This window comes from Arachis stenosperma, chromosome 9 (assembly GCF_014773155.1).
Source record: "Arachis stenosperma cultivar V10309 chromosome 9, arast.V10309.gnm1.PFL2, whole genome shotgun sequence".
Classification (NCBI taxonomy): domain Eukaryota; kingdom Viridiplantae; phylum Streptophyta; class Magnoliopsida; order Fabales; family Fabaceae; genus Arachis; species Arachis stenosperma.
The window spans coordinates 149,106,176-149,120,426 of NC_080385.1; the positions used below are offsets into that span (position 1 = coordinate 149,106,176).

The window sequence follows — 14,251 nt, forward strand, 5'->3', positions numbered from 1 at the left end:
TGCAAGTTCCATGGACTTCCAATGGAAGATCCTCATCAGTTCTTAGCTGAATTCTTGCAAATCTGTGACACAGTCAAGACTAATGGGGTTAACCCTGAGGTCTACAGACTGATGCTATTCCCTTTTGCTGTAAGAGACAGAGCTAGAATATGGTTGGATTCTCAACCTAAAGAAAGCCTGGACTCTTGGGAAAAGCTAGTCAATGCCTTCTTGGCAAAGTTCTTTCCACCACAAAGATGGAGTAAGCTTAGAGTGGAAGTCCAAACCTTCAGACAGAAGGATGGAGAATCCCTCTATGAAGCTTGGGAAAGATACAAACAATTAATCAGAAGATGTCCCTCAGACATGCTTTCTGAATGGAGCATCATAGGTATTTTCTATGATGGTCTCTCTGAACTATCCAAGATGTCTTTGGATAGCTCTGCTGGAGGATCTCTTCATCTGAAGAAGACGCCTGCAGAAGCTCAAGAATTGATTGAAATGGTTGCAAATAACCAATTCATGTACACTTCTGAAAGGAATCCTGTGAACAATGGGACTAGTCAGAAGAAAGGAGTTCTTGAGATTGACACTCTGAATGCCATATTGGCTCAGAACAAGATATTGACTCAACAAGTCAATTTGATTTCTCAAAGTCTGTCTGGAATGCAAAATGCACCAAACAGTACTAAGGATGCTTCATCTGAGGAAGAAGCTTATGATCCTGAGAACCCTTCCATGGAAGAGGTGAATTACCTAGGAGAACTGATGAGCGGATAATTTGTATACTTTTTGGCATTGTTTTTAGTATGTTTTTGTTATGATTTAGTTAGTTTTTATTATATTTTTATTAGTTTTTAATTAAATTTCACTTTTCTGGACTTTACTATGAGCTTGTGTGTTTTTCTGTGATTTCAGGTATTTTCTGGCTGAAATTGAGGGACCTGAGCAAAAATCTGATCCAGAGACTCAAAAGGACTGCAGATGCTGTTGGATTCTGACCTCCCTGCACTCGACGTGGATTTTCTGGAGCTACAGAAGCCCAATTGGCGCGCTCTCAACGGCGTTGGAAAGTAGACATCCTGGGCTTTCCAGCAATATATAATAGTCCATACTTTGCCCAAGATTTGATGGCCCAAACCGGAGTTCAAAGTCACCTCAAGAAATTCCAGCGTTAAACGCCGGAACTGGCACCTAATTGGGAGTTAAACGCCCAAACTGGCACTAAAGCTGGCGTTTGACTCCAAGGAGAGTCTCTACACGAAAAAGCTTCATTGCTCAGCCCAAGCACACACCAAGTGGGCCCGGAAGTGGATTTTTATGTCATTTACTCATCTATGTACTAGTTTTCTATAAGTAGGACCTTTTACTATTGTATTAAAAGACTTTTGGGGGGTAGCTATCTTTGTTATATGCTATCTTAGACCTTTGGAGGCTGGCCATTCGGCCATGCCTAGACCTTGTTCTTATGTATTTTCAACGGTGGAGTTTCTACACACCATAGATTAAGGTGTGGAGCTCTGCTGTACCTCGAGTATTAATGCAATTACTATTGTTCTTCCATTCAATTCCGCTTGTTCTTTATCCAAGATATCACTTGCTCTTCAACATGATGAAGGTGATGATTGACGCCCATCACCATTCTCACTCATGAACAAGGTGACTGACAACCATTCTTGTTCTACAAGCATCTGAGGCTTAGTGAATATCTCTTGGATTCCTGATTGCACGATGCATGGTTGATCGCCTGACAACCGAGTGCTCGCCTGACAAACGAGCCAACCATTCCGTGAGATCAGAGTCTTCGTGGTATAGGCAAGAACTGATGGCAGCATTCAAGAGAATCCGGAAGGTCTAACCTTGTCTGGTATTCTGAGTAGGATTCAATGACTGAATGACTGTGACGTGCTTCAAACTCCTAGCAGGCTAGGGCGTTAGTGACAGACGCAAAAGTATCAATGGATATTATTCCGGCCTGACCGAGAACCGACAGCTGAATTCCGCTATGCCGTGACAGGACATATGCAATCGCTTTCACTGAGAGGATGGGAGGTAGCTGCTGACAACAGTGAAACCCTACACAAGCTTGCCATGGAAAGGAGTAAGAAGGATTGGATGAAGGTAGTAGGAAAGCAGAGAGACGGAAGGGAAGGCATCTTCATACACTTGTCTGAAGCTCTTACACCAATGATATACATAAGTATCTCTATCTTTATCTTTATATTATTTTCGTTCATCATCATATACATTTGAGTTTGCCTGACTAAGATTTACAAGATGACCATAGCTTGCTTCAATGCTAACAATCTCCGTGGGATCGACCCTTACTCACGTAAGGTATTACTTGGACGACCCAGTGCACTTGCTGGTTAGTTGTGCGAAGTTGTGTAATGCCATGGTATTGAGCTACCACGTTTTTGGAGCCATTACCGGGGATTATGAGAGTTGTGAAAAGTATTGTTCACAATTTTGCGCACCAAGTTTTTGGCGCCGTTGCCGGGGATTGTTCAAGTTTTGAGCAAGCTTTTGGTAACAATGCCTGGGATTGTTCTAGTTTGGACAACTGACGGTTCATCTTGTTGCTTAGATTAGGTATTTATTTTTTTCGAAATTCTTGAAGATGAATTCTAGAGTTTTATGATGATTTGTTGAAATCTGGCTGGCTGAGAAGCCATGTCTAATCTGATTGGACCGAGGTTTCAACTTATCACCACAAGAGCTTGTTGATTTTCATCAATTTTGCTTTTGGAGCAGTGATCTGCTAAGGCTTGGCTGACCTTTGGTCATGTCTAGTGTTTTGGACCGAAGCTTTCTTTGAAAGCTTGGCTGGCTGTGAAGCCATGTCTAATTCCTGGACCGGAGTCTTAGACTAGCATTGCACTGATTCCTGGAATTCTCATTAAGAATTTCGATATCTTTTCCCACTTAATTTTCGAAAAAAAAAAACACAAAAAAAAAAATTACAAAATCATAAAAACCAAAAAAAAAATATTTGCTGTTTCTTGCTTGAGTCTAGAGTCTCATCTTAAGTTTGGTGTCAAATGCATGTTTTTGTTACATTTTTCGAATCCATGCATATATTTCTTTGTTTTGATCTTTGAATTCTTTTGGCTTGAGTATTTATGTGTCTCATATAGTGTCAGTAGTACACAAACTGCTAAGTTTGGTGTCTTGCATGCATTGTTATTTGATTCTTGTTGCATTTTGATTACTAAAAAAATCCAAAAATATTTTTAATTTGTGTCTTTTCAAGTCAATAATACAAAGAATTGAAGATTCAGAACATACTGCAGAGGAATTATACAGAAAAAGCTGAGCATTCAAAAATGCCCAGTGAAGAAGGCAGACTGGCGTTTAAACGCCAGCCAGGGTACCTGGTTGGGCGTTTAACGCCCAAAAAGGTAGCATTTTGGGCGTTAAACGCCAGAATGTATACCATTCTGGGCGTTTAACGCCAGGATGGTGCTAGGGGGAAGATTTTGTTTTCAAATCAATTTTTTTTCAAGTTTTCAAAGTTTTTCAAAACCAAATCTCTTTCAAATCATATCTTTTCAATCAAATGTTTTCAAAATCAATTTCTTTCCTTTTTCAAAGATACTTACTATCAATTAATGATTTGATTCAACATTTCAAGTATGTTGCCTTTTCTGTTGAGGAAGGTTTTATGTTTGAATCATATCTTTTCTTGTTAGGCAAGTCATCAATTTCTTTTTAAATCATATCTTTTCAAATTGTTTTCAAAACAAATCTTTTTAAAATGTTTTTCAAATCATATCTTCTCAATTATATCTTTTTAAAACCATAACTTTTCAATCAAATCTTTTTTAATCACATTTTTTTTCAAAATAGTTTTCAATCAAATCTTTTTAATTTCTAATTTCAAAATCTTTTTCAAAAATCACTTGATTTCTTTTTCACTTTTAATTTTTGAAAATTATCAATCAAATTTTCAAAATGTTTTCAAAATCTTTTAATTGAATTTTCGAAAATTCTCTTCCCTCCTTCCCACATCCTTCTATTTATGGAGTACCACTCCTTCTAAATGCACAATTCGAACCTTATCTAATTAAAGTTCGAATTCTTCTTCTCCTTCTTCTTACTATTTCTCTTTTCCTCTGACACTTCAAGGAATCTCTATACTGTGACATAGAGGATTCCACATTTTCTTTTTCTCTCCTCTTTCATATGAGCAGGAGCAGAGACAAAGGCATTCTTGTTGAAGCTGATCCTGAACCCGAAAGGACCTTGAAGAGAAAGCTAAGAGAAGCTAAAACACAACTCTCTTTAGAGGACCTGACCGAATTCTTCAAGGAAGAAGACCACATGGCAGCCGAAAACAACAACAATGCCAACAATGCAAGGAAGGTGCTGGGTGACTTCACTGCACCTACTCCTGATTTTTATGGGAGAAGCATCTCTATCCCTGCCATTGGAGCAAACAACTTTGAGCTTAAGCCTCAATTAGTTTCTCTAATGCAACAGAATTGCAAGTTCCATGGACTTCCAATGGAAGATCCTCATCAGTTCTTAGCTGAATTCTTGCAAATCTGTGACACAGTCAAGACTAATGGGGTTAACCCTGAGGTCTACAAACTGATGCTATTCCCTTTTGCTGTAAGAGACAGAGCTAGAATATGGTTGGATTCTCAACCTAAAGAAAGCCTGGACTCTTGGGAAAAGCTAGTCAATGCCTTCTTGGCAAAGTTCTTTCCACCACAAAGATGGAGTAAGCTTAGAGTGGAAGTCCAAACCTTCAGACAGAAGGATGGAGAATCCCTCTATGAAGCTTGGGAAAGATACAAACAATTAATCAGAAGATGTCCCTCAGACATGCTTTCTGAATGGAGCATCATAGGAATTTTCTATGATGGTCTCTCTGAACTATCCAAGATGTCTTTGGATAGCTCTGCTGGAGGATCTCTTCATCTGAAGAAGACGCCTGCAGAAGCTCAAGAATTGATTGAAATGGTTGCAATAACCAATTCATGTACACTTCTGAAAGGAATCCTGTGAACAATGGGACTAGTCAGAAGAAAGGAGTTCTTGAGATTGACACTCTGAATGCCATATTGGCTCAGAACAAGATATTGACTCAACAAGTCAATTTGATTTCTCAAAGTCTGTCTGGAATGCAAAATGCACCAAACAGTACTAAGGATGCTTCATCTGAGGAAGAAGCTTATGATCCTGAGAACCCTTCCATGGAAGAGGTGAATTACCTAGGAGAACCCTATGGAAACACCTATAATTCTTCATGGAGAAATCACCCAAATCTCTCATGGAAGAATCAAGAGAGACCTCAACAAGGTTTCAATAACAATAATGGTGGAAGAAACAGGTTTAGCAATAGCAAGCCTTTTCCATCATCTTCTCAGCAACAGACAGAGAGTTCTAAGCAGAATACTTCTGACTTAGCAACAACGGTCTCTGATCTAATAAAGACCACTCAAAGTTTCATGAATGAAACAAGGTCCTCCATCAGAAATTTGGAAGGACAAGTGGGTCAGCTGAGCAAGAAAGTTACTGAACTCCCTCCTAGTACTCTCCCAAGTAATACAGAAGAAAATCCAAAAGGAGAGTGCAAAGCCATAACCATGGCCGAATGTGGAGAGGAAAGAGGAGGAGGACGCCACTGAGGAAGACCTCAGTGGGCGTGTACCAATCTCCTCTGAGTTCCAATGGGAATCTGAGGCTCAAAATGAGACCATAGAGATTCCATTGGACTTACTTCTGCCATTCATGAGCTCTGATGAGTATTCTTCCTTTGAAGAGGATGAGTATGTCACTGAAGAGCAAGTTGCTAAATACCTTGGAGCAATCATGAAGCTAAATGACAAGTTATTTGGAAATGAGACTTGGGAGGATGAACCTCCCTTGCTCACCAAAGAACTAGATGACTTGTCTAGGCAGAAACTGCCTCAAAAGAAGCAAGATCCTGGGAAGTTTTCTATACCTTGTACCATAGGCACCATGACCTTCAAGAAGGCCTTGTGTGACTTAGGGTCAAGTGTAAACCTCATGCCCCTCTCTGTAATGGAGAAATTAGGGATCTTTGAGGTGCAAGCTGCAAGAATCTCATTAGAGATGGCAGACAATTCAAGAAAACAAGCTCATGGACTTGTAGAGAATGTTTTGGTGAAGATTGAAGACCATTACATCCCTACTGATTTCATAGTCCTAGAGACTGGGAAGTGCATGGATGAATCCATCATCCTTGGCAGACCCTTCCTAGCCACAGCAAAGGCTGTGATTGATGTTGATAGAGGAGAGTTGATCATTCAAGTGAATGAAGAATCTTTGGTGTTTAAGGCCCAAGGACATCCCTCTATCATCATGGAGAGGAAGCATGAAGAGCTTCTCTCAAAACAGAGCCAAGCAGAGCCCCCACAGTCAAACTCTAAGTTTGGTGTTGGGAGGCCACAACCAAACTCTAAGTTTGGTGTTGAACCCCCACATTCAAACTCTAAGTTTGGTGTTGGGAGGTTCCAACACGGTTCTGAGCATTTCTGAGGCTCCATGAGAGTCCTCTGTCAAGCTAATGACATTAAAGAAGCGCTTGTTAGGAGGCAACCCAATGTTTTATAGTTACTATTTTCTTTTGTTATTTTATCTTTTTGTAGGTTGATGATCATAAGAAGTCACAAAAACAATGAAAAAAAGCAAAAACAGAATGAAAAACAGGAAGAAAAATAGCACACCCTGGAGGAGAAGAAGCTGGCGTTCAAACGCCAGTAATGCTAGCTGTTGGGCGTTTAACGCCCAGTCTGGCACCATTCTGGGCGTTTAACGCCAGAAAGGGGCACCAGACTGGCGTTAAACGCCAGTAAAGGGCAACAACCTGGCGTTAAACGCCAGGAATGGGCACCAGCCCGGCGTTTAACGCCAGAAATAGCTCAAAACGTGATTTTGAGCAACATTTGGTGCAGGGATGACTTTTCCTTGACACCAAAGGATCTGTGGACCCCACAGGACCCCACCATCACTTTCTCTCTTCTTCCCCCATTCACCAATCACCTCAACACCTCTTCCCCAAAAATCCTTCACCTATCAAATCCCATCTTTCTCTTCACCACTCACATCCATCCTTCATAAATCCCCACCAACCTCACCCTTCAACTTCAAACCACTTTCCCTCCCAAACCCACCCATCATGGCCGAACCATTACCCCCCTCTCTCCTATATATACCCTTCTTCAACCCTTCATTTTCACATAACCTAAACACCCCTTCTTTCCCTTCTTGGCCGAACACACCACCTTCCCCCTCTTCCTCATTTCTTCTTCTTCTACTCTCTTCTTTCTTCTTTTGCTCGAGGACGAGCAAACATTTTAAGTTTGGTGTGGTAAAAGCGTTGCTTTTTCATTTTTCCATAACCATTTATGGCATCCAAGGCCGGAGAAACCTCTAGAAAGAGGAAAGGGAAGGCAAAAGCTTCCACCTCCGAGTCATGGGAGATGGATAGATTCCTCTCAAGGGTGCATCAAGACCACTTCTATGAAGTTGTGGCCTTGAAGAAGGTGATCCCCGAGGTCCCCTTTTCACTCAAAAAGGGTGAATATCCGGAGATCCGCCATGAGATCCGAAGAAGAGGTTGGGAAGTACTTACCAACCCCATTCAACAAGTCGGAATCTTGATGGTTCAAGAGTTCTATGCCAATGCATGGATCACCAAGAACCATGACCAAAGTGTGAACCCGAATCCAAAGAATTATCTCACTATGGTTCGGGGAAATACTTGGATTTTAGTCCGGAGAGTGTGAGGGTGGCGTTCAACTTGCCTATGATGCAAGGAGATGAGCATCCTTATACAAGAAGGGTCAACTTTGATCAAAGGTTGGACCAAGTCCTCACAATCATATGTGAAGAGGGCGCACAATGGAAGCAAGATTCAAGAGGCAAGCCGGTTCAATTAAGAAGGCATGACCTCAAGCCCGTGGCTAGAGGATGGTTAGAGTTCATACAACGCTCAATCATTCCCACTAGCAACCGGTCCGAAGTTACCATAGACCGGGCCATCATGATCCATAGCATCATGATTGGAGAAGAAATAGAAATTCATGAGGTTATAGCCCAAGAACTCTACAAGGTGGCGGACAAGACCTCCACTTTGGCAAGGTTAGCCTTTCCTCATCTCATCTGTCACCTCTGTTATTCAGTTGGAGTTGACATAGAGGGAGATACCCCCATTGATGAGGACAAGCCAATCACCAAGAAAAGGATGGAGTACACAAGAGACCCCTCTCACCAAGAGATCCCTGAGATTCCTCAAGGGATGCACTTTCCTCCACAAAACTATTGGGAGCAACTAAACACCTCCCTAGGAGAATTGAGTTCCAACATGGGACAACTAAGGGTGGAGCATCAAGAACACTCCATTCTCCTCCATGAAATTAGAGAAGACCAAAGAATCATGAGGGAGGAGCAACAAAGACAAGGAAGAGACATTGAGGAGCTCAAGCACTCCATAGGATCTTCAAGAGCAAGAAAGAGCCGCCATCACTAAGGTGGACCCGTTCCTTGATTCCTTGTTCTTTATTCTTCTGTCTTTCGATTTTTATGCTTTATGTTATCCATGTTTGTGTCTTGTGATCATTAGTGTCTTAGTGTCTATGCCTTAAAGTTATGAATGTCCTATGAATCCATCACCTTTCTTGAATAAAAATTGTTCTTAATTGAAAAGGAGAAGAATTGCATGAATTCTGAATTTTATAATAGTTTAATTATTTTGATGTGGTGGCAACCCTTTTGTTCTCTGAATGTATGCTTGAACAGTGCATATGTCTTTTGAACTTGTGGTTCATGAATGTTGGCTCTTGAAAGAATGATGAAAAAGGAGACATGTTACTGAGGATCTGAAAAATCATTAAAAATGATTCTTGAAGCAAGAAAAAGCAGTGAATACAAAAAAAAAAAGAGAGAGAAAGAAAAAGAAAGAAATAAAGTTGTGATCCAAGGCAATAAGAGTGTGCTTAAGAACCCTGGACACCTCTAATTGGGGACTTTAGCAAAGCTGAGTCACAATCTGAAAAGGTTCACCCAATTATGTGTCTGTGGCATGTATGTATCCGGTGGTAATACTGGAAGACAGAGTGCTTTGGGCCACAGCCAAGACTCAATAAATAGCTATGTTCAAGAATCATCATACTTTACTAGGAGAATCATTAACACTATCTGGATTCTAAGTTCCTAAGGAAGCCAATCATTCTGAATTACAAGGGATAGAGTGAGATGCCAAAACTATTCAGAAGCAAAAAGATAAAAGCCCCGCTCATCTAATTAATACTGATCTTCATAGATGTTTTTGGAGTTCATTGCATATTCTCTTCTTTTTATCTTATTTGATCTTCAGTTGCTTGGGGACAAGCAACAATTTAAGTTTGGTGTTGTGATGAGCGGATAATTTGTATACTTTTTGGCATTGTTTTTAGTATGTTTTTGTTATGATTTAGTTAGTTTTTATTATATTTTTATTATTTTTTAATTAAATTTCACTTTTCTGGACTTTACTATGAGCTTGTGTGTTTTTCTGTGATTTCAGGTATTTTCTGGCTGAAATTGAGGGACCTGAGCAAAAATCTGATCCAGAGACTCAAAAGGACTGTAGATGCTGTTGGATTCTGACCTCCCTGCACTCGAAGTGGATTTTCTGGAGCTACAGAAGCCCAATTGGCGCGCTCTCAACGGCGTTGGAAAGTAGACATCCTGGGCTTTCCAGCAATATATAATAGTCCATACTTTGCCCAAGATTTGATGGCCCAAACCGGCGTTCAAGTCACCTCAAGAAATTCCAGCGTTAAACGCCGGAACTGGCACCTAATTGGGAGTTAAACGCCCAAACTGGCACTAAAGCTGGCGTTTGACTCCAAGGAGAGTCTCTACACGAAAAAGCTTCATTGCTCAGCCCAAGCACACACCAAGTGGGCCCGGAAGTGGATTTTTATGTCATTTACTCATCTATGTACTAGTTTTCTATAAGTAGGACCTTTTACTATTGTATTAAAAGACTTTTGGGGGGTAGCTATCTTTGTTATATGCTATCTTAGACCTTTGGAGGCTGGCCATTCGGCCATGCCTAGACCTTGTTCTTATGTATTTTCAACGGTGGAGTTTCTACACACCATAGATTAAGGTGTGGAGCTCTGCTGTACCTCGAGTATTAATGCAATTACTATTGTTCTTCCATTCAATTCCGCTTGTTCTTTATCCAAGATATCACTTGTTCTTCAACATGATGAAGGTGATGATTGACGCCCATCACCATTCTCACTCATGAACAAGGTGACTGACAACCATTCTTGTTCTACAAGCATCTGAGGCTTAGTGAATATCTCTTGGATTCCTGATTGCACGATGCATGGTTGATCGCCTGACAACCGAGTGCTCGCCTGACAAACGAGCCAACCATTCCGTGAGATCAGAGTCTTCGTGGTATAGGCAAGAACTGATGGCAGCATTCAAGAGAATCCGGAAGGTCTAACCTTGTCTGTGGTATTCTGAGTAGGATTCAATGACTGAATGACTGTGACGTGCTTCAAACTCCTAGCAGGCTAGGGCGTTAGTGACAGACGCAAAAGTATCAATGGATATTATTCCGGCCTGACCGAGAACCGACAGCTGAATTCCGCTATGCCGTGACAGGACATATGTAATCGCTTTCACTGAGAGGATGGGAGGTAGCTGCTGACAACAGTGAAACCCTACACAAGCTTGCCATGGAAAGGAGTAAGAAGGATTGGATGAAGGTAGTAGGAAAGCAGAGAGACGGAAGGGAAGGCATCTTCATACACTTGTCTGAAGCTCTTACACCAATGATATACATAAGTATCTCTATCTTTATCTTTATATTATTTTCGTTCATCATCATATACATTTGAGTTTGCCTGATTAAGATTTACAAGATGACCATAGCTTGCTTCAATGCTAACAATCTCCGTGGGATCGACCCTTACTCACGTAAGGTATTACTTGGACGACCCAGTGCACTTGCTGGTTAGTTGTGCGAAGTTGTGTAATGCCATGGTATTGAGCTACCACGTTTTTGGAGCCATTACCGGGGATTATGAGAGTTGTGAAAAGTATTGTTCACAATTTCGCGCACCAAGAACCCTATGGAAACACCTATAATTCTTCATGGAGAAATCACCCAAATCTCTCATGGAAGAATCAAGAGAGACCTCAACAAGGTTTCAATAACAATAATGGTGGAAGAAACAGGTTTAGCAATAGCAAGCCTTTTCCATCATCTTCTCAGCAACAGACAGAGAGTTCTAAGCAGAATACTTCTGACTTAGCAACAACGGTCTCTGATATAATAAAGACCACTCAAAGTTTCATGAATGAAACAAGGTCCTCCATCAGAAATTTGGAAGGACAAGTGGGTCAGCTGAGCAAGAAAGTTACTGAACTCCCTCCTAGTACTCTCCCAAGTAATACAGAAGAAAATCCAAAAGGAGAGTGCAAAGCCATAACCATGGCCGAATGTGGAGAGGAAAGAGAGGAGGAGGACGCCACTGAGGAAGACCTCAGTGGGCGTGTACCAATCTCCTCTGAGTTCCAATGGGAATCTGAGGCTCAAAATGAGACCATAGAGATTCCATTGGACTTACTTCTGCCATTCATGAGCTCTGATGAGTATTCTTCCTCTGAAGAGGATGAGTATGTCACTGAAGAGCAAGTTGCTAAATACCTTGGAGCAATCATGAAGCTAAATGACAAGTTATTTGGAAATGAGACTTGGGAGGATGAACCTCCCTTGCTCACCAAAGAACTGGATGACTTGTCTAGGCAGAAACTGCCTCAAAAGAGGCAAGATCCTGGGAAGTTTTCTATACCTTGTACCATAGGCACCATGACCTTCAAGAAGGCCTTGTGTGACTTAGGGTCAAGTGTAAACCTCATGCCCCTCTCTGTAATAGAGAAATTAGGGATCTTTGAGGTGCAAGCTGCAAGAATCTCATTAGAGATGGCAGACAATTCAAGAAAACAAGCTCATGGACTTGTAGAGAATGTTTTGGTGAAGATTGAAGACCATTACATCCCTACTGATTTCATAGTCCTAGAGACTGGGAAGTGCATGGATGAATCCATCATCCTTGGCAGACCCTTCCTAGCCACAGCAAAGGCTGTGATTGATGTTGATAGAGGAGAGTTGATCATTCAAGTGAATGAAGAATCCTTGGTGTTTAAGGCCCAAGGACATCCCTCTATCATCATGGAGAGGAAGCATGAAGAGCTTCTCTCAAAACAGAGCCAAGCAGAGCCCCCACAGGCAAACTCTAAGTTTGGTGTTGGGAGGCCACAACCAAACTCTAAGTTTGGTGTTGAACCCCCACATTCAAACTCTAAAGTTTGGTGTTGGGAGGTTCCAACACGGTTCTGAGCATTTCTGAGGCTCCATGAGAGTCCTCTGTCAAGCTAATGACATTAAAGAAGCGCTTGTTGGGAGGCAACCCAATGTTTTATAGTTAACTATTTTCTTTTGTTATTTTATCTTTTTTGTAGGTTGATGATCATAAGAAGTCACAAAAACAATGAAAAAAGCAAAAACAGAATGAAAAACAGGAAGAAAAACAGCACACTCTGGAGGAGAAGAAGCTGGCGTTCAAACGCCAGTAATACTAGCTGTTGGGCGTTTAACGCCCAGTCTGGCACCATTCTGGGCGTTTAACGCCAGAAAGGGGCACCAGACTGGCGTTAAACGCCAGTAAAGGGCAACAACCTGGCGTTAAACGCCAGGAATGGGCACCAGCCCGGCGTTTAACGCCAGAAATAGCTCAAAACGTGATTTTGAGCAACATTTGGTGCAGGGATGACTTTTCCTTGACACCAAAGGATCTGTGGACCCCACAGGACCCCACCATCACTTTCTCTCTTCTTCCCCCATTCACCAATCACCTCAACACCTCTTCCCCAAAAACCCTTCACCTATCAAATCCCATCTTTCTCTTCACCACTCACATCCATCCTTCATAAATCCCCACCAACCTCACCCTTCAAATTCAAACCACTTTCCCTCCCAAACCCACCCATCATGGCCGAACCATTACCCCCTCTCTCCTATATATACCCTTCTTCAACCCTTCATTTTCACACAACCTAAACACCCCTTCTTTCCCTTCTTGGCCGAACACACCACCTTCCCCCTCTTCCTCATTTCTTCTTCTTCTACTCTCTTCTTTCTTCTTTTGCTCGAGGACGAGCAAACATTTTAAGTTTGGTGTGGTAAAAGCGTTGCTTTTTCGTTTTTCCATAACCGTTTATGGCATCCAAGGCCGGAGAAACCTCTAGAAAGAGGAAAGGGAAGGCAAAGGCTTCCACCTCCGAGTCATGGGAGATGGATAGATTCCTCTCAAGGGTGCATCAAGACCACTTCTATGAAGTTGTGGCCTTGAAGAAGGTGATCCCCGAGGTCCCCTTTTCACTCAAAAAGGGTGAATATCCGGAGATCCGCCATGAGATCCGAAGAAGAGGTTGGGAAGTACTTACCAACCCCATTCAACAAGTCGGAATCTTGATGGTTCAAGAGTTCTATGCCAATGCATGGATCACCAAGAACCATGACCAAAGTGTGAACCCGAATCCAAAGAATTATCTCACTATGGTTCGGGGGAAATACTTGGATTTTAGTCCGGAGAGTGTGAGGGTGGCGTTCAACTTGCCTATGATGCAAGGAGATGAGCATCCTTATACAAGAAGGGTCAACTTTGATCAAAGGTTGGACCAAGTCCTCACAATCATATGTGAAGAGGGCGCACAATGGAAGCAAGATTCAAGAGGCAAGCCGGTTCAATTAAGAAGGCATGACCTCAAGCCCGTGGCTAGAGGATGGTTAGAGTTCATACAACGCTCAATCATTCCCACTAGCAACCGGTCCGAAGTTACCATAGACCGGGCCATCATGATCCATAGCATCATGATTGGAGAAGAAATAGAAATTCATGAGGTTATAGCCCAAGAACTCTACAAGGTGGCGGACAAGACCTCCACTTTGGCAAGGTTAGCCTTTCCTCATCTCATCTGTCACCTCTGTTATTCAGTTGGAGTTGACATAGAGGGAGATACCCCCATTGATGAGGACAAGCCAATCACCAAGAAAAGGATGGAGTACACAAGAGACCCCTCTCACCAAGAGATCCCTGAGATTCCTCAAGGGATGCACTTTCCTCCACAAAACTATTGGGAGCAACTAAACACCTCCCTAGGAGAATTGAGTTCCAACATGGGACAACTAAGGGTGGAGCATCAAGAACACTCCATTCTCCTCCATGAAATT

The 14,251-nt window shown here is 41.9% G+C and overlaps 2 non-coding genes across 2 annotated transcripts; both read right to left on the reverse strand.

The window, feature by feature from the left end:
- Positions 1-243: 243 nt before the first annotated feature.
- LOC130953196 (small nucleolar RNA R71) lies at positions 244-351 on the reverse strand. Its single transcript, XR_009075369.1, has one exon. It is a non-coding gene; the product is annotated as a small nucleolar RNA R71 (small nucleolar RNA).
- A 4,356-nt stretch (positions 352-4,707) lies between these two features.
- Positions 4,708-4,815, reverse strand: LOC130953198 (small nucleolar RNA R71). Its single transcript, XR_009075370.1, has one exon. It is a non-coding gene; the product is annotated as a small nucleolar RNA R71 (small nucleolar RNA).
- Positions 4,816-14,251: the final 9,436 nt, after the last annotated feature.